This window comes from Rhagoletis zephyria, unplaced genomic scaffold (genome assembly GCF_001687245.7).
Source record: "Rhagoletis zephyria isolate East Lansing unplaced genomic scaffold, Rhagoletis_zephyria_1.1 Rzeph_scaffold_06966, whole genome shotgun sequence".
Classification (NCBI taxonomy): domain Eukaryota; kingdom Metazoa; phylum Arthropoda; class Insecta; order Diptera; family Tephritidae; genus Rhagoletis; species Rhagoletis zephyria.
In genome coordinates, this window is record NW_016164049.1 from 10343 (window position 1) to 18589 (window position 8247).

General features: G+C 33.9%; 1 long non-coding RNA gene across 1 annotated transcript in view; it reads right to left on the reverse strand.

Annotated features, from left to right (window-relative positions):
- Positions 1-4948: 4948 nt before the first annotated feature.
- LOC108373701 (uncharacterized) overlaps positions 4949-8247 on the reverse strand; it is a 4825-nt gene continuing 1526 nt past the window's right edge. Inside the window, exon 2 of the long non-coding RNA XR_001848986.1 lies at positions 4949-5010. This is a non-coding gene — a long non-coding RNA (uncharacterized LOC108373701). The remainder of the gene's footprint in view (positions 5011-8247) is intronic.

An 8247-nucleotide genomic window follows, 5' to 3' on the forward strand; every position in this document is an offset into this window, starting at 1 on the left:
TTTTTTTTTTTTATGTATGTTACCGCATAACTTTGGACCACGTCAACGATTTCGATAATTCTTTTTGCATCGGAAAGGTAGTGTCTCAGAGGTGGTCCCATACTAATCTGGTTAAGATCCGATCAGCGGATCATGAGATATATATATATATATTTATTTTATATGAGAGTTGAAGTCGGTTTTTTTTTTTGCTAAAAATTACTTGTTTACATTATTTTATTTTATGCTCAGCTAGCACAGCGCAAAAATAAAAGAAGAACCTTTGCCAGCTTCAGGCATGCGCAAAGCGAAATTAATGTACAAGCAGCGCTGCGCCTGAAGTGAAATTTATGTATGTATAAGCAGCGCTGCGTTCAAAACAAACAAACACTGTACAGCGTGTATTTCCCCTGCAAAAAATTGTGCGACTAATCTCTAAAGAGAGTATTCCGAGGTTACTCTCAATCGGGTACAATTGGGCATTAATTAGTCGCAACTAGTCTCATACGGGTACTAATGGAGGTCAATTAGTCTCGACTCATCCCTTATGGGTATAATTGGAGATCAATTAGTCCCCAACTCATCTCTAACGGGTACTATTAACGATTTAATGATATGTACGCACTTAGTCAATGAAATTTCATGTGCGGTGTTGGCACACAGAGAGAGTATTTGCCTAACAAAACTGAGCACCCCAGTTCGAATCTCATTTTTAAAAGTGACTAGGCGCTTTTTGTATCCATTCGGGTATTAGTCTCTTCATAGGACATGCTCGAACAAAAGCGAACAGTTCATTCCATATAAAAAGATCAAAAGTGGTATTAGTCGCATGCTCCTTTGCGATTGCTCCCGGAGTCATCCCGGATTAGTCCCATTTTTTGCAGGGTCGTTTGGCAACTGTTTTTTTTTTTTACTTCAAAATGCTGCTTGCTGCGATATCGGCTCATGCTCACTGTAAGCTTCTTGGTGTGGCATACATACATACATTGATCTTCAGCTTTTCCTTTATGTCATAAAGATGAAGTTCGTGAAAAAAAAGTTGCCGCTGTGCAGCACAGACCTAATTTTACATCGCTGTAGTAGTGGAGAATAAATAACAGCAAAGAAATGTCTGTTTCGCTTCATGCAAACTCTGCACAAGACAAAACTCAACTATAGCCGTGTTTTATTTGTCCAGAAATTTAAGCTATTAGCTTATTTTGTATGGAGGACTTACCCAACATAATTATATTGGCTTATGAAAAGCTATCTTGGCTTGTATATTGAACAAGGGTAGGGCTGCCAAATGTCCCGGTTTTCCCGGACATGTCCCGGTTTTAGACTATTTGTCCCGGTGTCCCGATCCAACCTTAAAATGTCCCGGGTTTCGTTTTAGTGTCCCGGTTTTTGATTTGATTGCACAAATTTGAATAAAAGTTCAAAAATCACTACACTAAGAGAAAAAACGCGTTGTAATATTCAGAAAAATTTTATGAATTCACTGAGGGAAATAACGCATAGTAAACATGAATAGTTTCTATTTGATTATCGTTTAAAAATGTTCGTATTTAAAAATAATACTTTCATAACACGCACGCGTGGTGTTGATTCAAACTCAACATTTAAATGCACATTTACATGTCTGGCTGTAGCTGAGTGCGCGAAGATGCTTGCCACAATTTGCTAATTTCCAGAGGGTCAGGGTTCAATTCCCATTACAACCAGCATGGAATTTAAATATTTTTTTAACTTAATTATGAAAAAGCAATCGGTAATTGCAAATCGCTTCATTTTAATATGGGCGTATTTGAATTGAATATTTCTATACTAAATACTAAAATTTGTATACTTATATGTATTACGAGTTGGGTTGGTGCTCTTTTATATGCGTATATTTTTTTTTAGCGCGCTTTTTTAATTCTAAACTTCTTTCTCTCAGTGCACCGGTTTAATTTGTGAAATAGTTACATTTCGAGATAGTTGAACTTTGCACAAGCAATAGTTGATGATTAGTATATGTACCTAAATACGTTCAAAATGACGTGCACAGAGTTTTACAATTATATTAAGGTAAAGACAGAAGTTTTGAAACAAGTTCACAGCAACGAAAAATATGACTGATATTTTAATGTTATCTTGTACTTAAATTTTTTTCTTTCATGAAACCTAGAGTACTTATAAGTACAGTGCCGGACAAAATTATCGGCTCGGAGGCTCTTTCATCAGATCACAATTTCTTATGAGCCAATTAATAAAGTGCAAGTCTGAAGTTGCCAGCAAATTTCGTTGATTTTTAGCATTTATTTTTTTTTGCTGACAGTGTCTTCCATATAAAAAGAATTATCGAACATAGTTTGTATGGAAGAAACTCTCAGTAAAAACAATACCAAAAATCAACTAAAATTTAATGGGCTGCAAAACTTCATTTTAAAAATTTTTATAAAAAGTCTGATTAGAATGTTGCAAATTTGTATGCAAATTTATTGAATTTTCCCGAGTTTAGCACAAATTTTAACAATTTAATTTTTATTTTTTTTCATATATTTAGTATAAACTGTATATAAAGAATAAAAAAGGTTCATGCATTGTGAAAAATTCTCTGTGTTTTAGTTGCATGATATGTACAAATATTTCGATTACTCGAGCAAGTTGGTTAATCAATTATTCGGTTAATCAATTACTCGAGTAATCAAGATTTTGATTACTCAAAACGATGATTAATCGAGTTACTTGAAATATGATTACTCAAAAAAAATTATTTTGCTCGTTAAAAGAGTTTGCTTTGGAAAATGCTTATTTTCTTTTCTACATTCTCTTTATGAAAAAAATTTTTCGTTTTAATTTTTGAAAACAGAAACTTTGTTTTCAAAGTATCAAGGAACTTTAACTACTTTATACCATGGTTGCCACTCGCCAAAACTTTTTTCTACCAAAATCTCTTAAGAAAAGTTACCAAAAGTTACCAAATCTTCACTTCTTCACTGAGAAAAAAATACACTGAATAACACTGCTATATTTCATAACAAATATGTATATACTTATAGCCCGATTCTGTGCACTTAATAAATTCAATATTTTTATAATTTGTCAATTTTTGATTATTTATCAAGAACTCCCAGTTCTAGCACAGAAGTTTAAATCTATTTTCTTGATAAATTATCAAGATTGAAAATGCTATTGACAATTATAATAATTCTTTTTATTAGAAAATATTTTTCTATCAATTAATTACTGCATGTGCCGTTATTCTCATTTTCGCTGTTGGAGTATGATTTAATGTGGAACGATTTTCCATCATCCCTTGTCAAATTTGGTTTGGAGACATTTTCAGTGTAATTTTTCGTTCGGAATGTGCCGATACTTGGACCCAGTGATGCCAGACATTCTCTGTCAAAAAGCCCACGAAAATCGGGAAAAAATCCCTCAATTTCTCACATCTTAAAAATGTATCCCACAAAATTCCCACAGAGCTCAAAACATATACATATGTCGGTAGTAAAAATGTAACTTTCATATGTACATATAGGTACATATATTTACATATGTTACGTATGTTTTGTTATTGTTGAATACTTATTGACAATTGTACAAGTTATTCGCATTGTGTAAGCGAATATGATTTTTGGTAACATTAAAGTTAAAGCACTTGACTTCTTTTGATTCAAAAGCAACTCTTATTTTACATATACTATTTAGCATTTCATTAGATAATTTGTTCCGCTTTTTACATTTAACATCAGTTACAATTAAAAATATTCTTTCTGATTCAGCGTTTGAATGGGGTAATGTGAGAACAATCTCAACCAATTCCTTAAGATTATTAAACAAAAAGTTGTCATTATAATTTTTTAAATTTATAATTTGACTCCACATCACATCTACAGGTAACTTTTTTAAATCTTTTTTTTGTGTTTCTGTTAAACTCCCCCCAATAGAAAGTCGCCGCTTTCTAAAAAGGGGAACCCCTCCCTTGGACTCCTCCCACAGGCACCTAGGGAACCGTTTGAAAAAGGGGGAAAAACGGATTTTTCTTAGGCAAACTGAGCAGTTTGAAGTGGAATATGACCCAACTAACAGAAACCGTGGGATTTTTTAATAAAAGAAATTATGCCAAATTAGATATGGGGGGATTTTGAATAAAGAATAAAAAGTTAATTAAAAATAGAAAAAAAAAGTTTTTATAAAAAAAAATGTTCTTTTTAACAAATGTATTTTTGCGTAGAATTCCTTTCTACGTAAGCGGCCTTCGGCCGCACTTAGGGATTATAACCCTCAGGCAGTAGAATTCTCCTTTCTGTGTTGCCAAAGAAGGGGGGCTGAACACCTTTTGCAGAGAACACCTTTCTGCGTAGGCGGCCTTCGGCCGCACTTAGGGATTATAACCCTCAGGCAGTAGAATTCTCCTTTCTGTGTTGCCAAAGAAGGGGGGCTGAACACCTTTTGCAGAGAACACCTTTCTGCGTAGGCGGCCTTCGGCCGCACTTAGGGATTATAACCCTCAGGCAGTAGAATTCTCCTTTCTGTTTTGCGAAGAAAAGGAGCTGAACACCTTTTGCAGAGAACACCTTTGTATATTTTTAATGCTTACTGGGTTATATCCTATCTTCTTTTGTCTCTCATTCTTTTGCATATTTTGGAGTTTGACAGCTGAACTCCGCCATTTAATTTGCATATGCAACCAAAGTCAGACGCGTGATTTTGAAGGTGTTTTTATTTAATGAATTGTGATGAATTGGTTAATATTAAAGTCGTAAAGCAAGTTATAACAAATCAAGTAAAGTGTAAAGTGAAGGGGAATACAAAAATATATTGGTAAAGTGGCTAATTTAAGCAGAATAGGAGTGATAAATGTACGCTAATTTCCGAATTTTACAAAAAAGGGCATATTTCAAACCCAATTTGTAAATAAATTAGTAACCAAAATTTACTAAAGTGAGTGTTAAAATATTGCGTGGACCCTTGGCTACAAGTGTGTGAAATTTTTTTTTGGATCGGGCCACCCATTTGGACGGAATAGCCCGAAATAGTTGTGAGCGGTACTAAACCCCACCCCTTTCTTGTGCTAATCGGTAAATGAGCATTTTTCGGCTTTGAAACAATGCGTTAAACTCATTGAAAAAGTTAAGAACATATTTGAGAAAACAAAAACAAGCCTTGTTTTCAATTCTTTCCAACTCTTCATAAATTGTGTCAGCCTTTTTACGTTTATCTTTAAAAGAGGCTATGCGAAAATAGCTTTTAAGGGGCTCCCAATTTTCTAAAATTCTATCTACACAAGGATGTAAAGAAAGCCAACGAGTTTTTGCGGGTTTTAGAATTATCTTTGATTCCAAACCCAAATATTCTTGAAATTCCTTTAGCTCCGAACAGCTCTTTCCACTTTCTGAAACATATGTAGAGATACCTCTCATGAGCTCCTCGCATTCTTTTGGTAGCTCTTTACAAGCGTATGAAGCCACCAATGCAGCAGAATGACAAATGCATTTCACTAAAAACAAATTAGGACACATGTTGCTTGAGAAAACGGCCATTAAAGGAGGAATCACAATGAAAGTATCAATTATAATAAAAAATTTACAAACTTAGAGAACTGACGCGCAGCTACATGGAGACATTATTAATAAAATCGGCTGTGCTAGAGGTTTTAAACTATCGATAGTCAACTAGTAATATCGATGGTTTAAACTTTTTTGAGAAAAACTATCACTACTCATCTATAGGGACAAAAAAATAAAACTATCGATACTATCGATAGTACCATCGATAGTTTGACACCTCTACTTTGTATCTTTGTATTGCACGCCTTGCAAAATGCTTTGAATGGATCGTCCGCCACAGAATCCAACAAGCCACGGAACTCTTCTTCCTCCAACCCGCATATTTGAAAACGTTTTTTCTTTGCAGCGGACATCAGAAATCGGTTAAATATTCCAAAAAAAATGATCTTCTGAATGTATTCCTATAGTTGCAGGCAAATCCAAAATGTATACATAGATTATGGCTATAAATGCCATCACATGTTTGTATGAATTTCATAGTGATGTGTACTAGAGAAATTATACCAAAGTACAGTACGAATGAAAATATTGATTGACAGCACAGTACGAGTGTGCTTAATGGGCGATTAGTTATATTTATGTAAGAGTTCCGATTATTCTTAGTCGAATTCTGAACAATTATGTATGGATAATTATGTTACATGAAAATTCCCTTTTTTAAAGGAAATGTCCCTTTTTTCCCTCTTAATAATTTTTGTTGCAAAATATCCCTCAAATAGGGAAATTACCCACAATCTGGCATCACTGCTTGGACCTGCGACTCACGGAATAATAGCACCGGTACACAAAAAAAAGTGGCGGGTGCTTTTAACCGTCCGTTTCGAGTAAATTACGAAAACTGCTAATTTTTTTTGCTATTTTGTCGGTTTTTCATAATTTACTGTACATGTCGGTACACATGTCCATAGGCGGGTCTGGTAAAAAGCACGCGCCATTTTTTTTTGTGCCGGAATAATCAAAACGATTTATGGACCTTACCAAAAATTGCCAGATGAACAATATTAAAATGTGAGAGGGTAGAATTCAAAATTGATCGCAAAAAATCGAAAGTTGTTTTGGAAGTGCAGCCCTTGGTGCTGCCACTGTAATTCAAATATTTCCAGTATTCGAATATGAGATGACTCTAATTTTATCGAAGTAATTTTGTAGAAGTGTCAGTAGTGCTGCCACTGAAACTCGAAGGGTTTTTATTATTACGCACATTCAAAACATAATTAATTTCTTTCTAGTAATGCAAATAGACGTTTAGTTGCAAAAGTTACCAAAATGAAATAAAAGTTACCAAGTTACCAAACCCTTTAAAAGTTACCAATTTTGGTAGAAAGTTACCAATTGTGGCAACCATGCTTTATACATATGTAAAGAGTTGAAATGTTGATCACTCATTTTACTCGAAATGTTGATTAATCATAAAGCAAATATTTTGTTTTTTTGGTTTATCAAAAATCTTGATTACTCGAGTAACTGAACTTTTGAGCAATCATAATTTCTAATTAATCGAATAACTGAGTTATTTACTTTATGATTAATTAAAATTTTGAGTAATCAATTAAGCGCACAGCCCTATAATAAACAAATGAATATTTATGATTTGGAATATTTATTTATTCAGAAGTTGAAAAAACTAAAAAAATTGGAAACGAAAAATTAGTTGCTGCTTTAACGGCTGCCCAAATTCCTTTTCCTCTGCAAGCAAAGCAATCTAAAGATCCTCAAGTTCCCGCAACTATCGTATATACAGCAAAAATGGATCGAGGTTTGTGGTGTTATGAAAACGGATTTGCCAAAGTGCCCCTATGTATACTCGACTAATTTTTTGCCACACCACCTGATCCAATGTAAGCACAAGATAGTTCTTTGCAAAAGTGCAGTGCCTTTAAGGTAAAATATCTTCAAATGCATGCCAAAAGCTTCGCCTTAACATGCGTGCAGAAGTCCATTACAGAAAATTGCTTCCATTTATTTGTTTACATACATACTATGTATGTATGTATATTCAAATTTTGTTGTTTCGACAGAAATATATTTCTTTTGTTTGTGTTAAAATAAAAACAAACAAATGCGAAATGACGGCGAGAGAAATTTTCAAAATNAAATTGCTTCCATTTATTTGTTTACATACATACTATGTATGTATATTCAAATTTTGTTGTTTCGACAGAAATATATTTCTTTTGTTTGTGTTAAAATAAAAACAAACAAATGCGAAATGACGGCGAGAGAAATTTTCAAAATGCTATCAAACGTCAAAATTCCTAAAGTTGGCTCTCAGCGATTGTACCTTATAAATATTTGTATCATGTTTAGTTGTAATAAGTTGTTTTGTTTTCTTGGCGTACGTTGTAATGATCACATGATCTCATGTTTTTGTCTGTCAAAATAAAATTTCACTACATCCTTTCGCACGTCGAAATGAAAGGGAAGGGAGCCCTAAAGTGTCCCGGTTTGGCAACAGAGATATCTGGCAGCCCTAAACAAGGGGAATTGCCATTCAGCATCAGAAATTTTCTCCTTCAGCCAATCAGAAAGAGGTAAAAACTTACTTTGCCCCTATTTGCAGTCAAACAACTGTCAAAATTAGGCTAATAGGCTGTTTTTGCTTACGCGTAAAAGCACATTTAGCGCATTTAGCTCTAAATGCTACTCTAAATGTACATTTATCCATACAAAATTCGTCACCTAAATGCAACTAAATGCAACTCCATTTTTGCATTAAGAATCTAAATGCTAA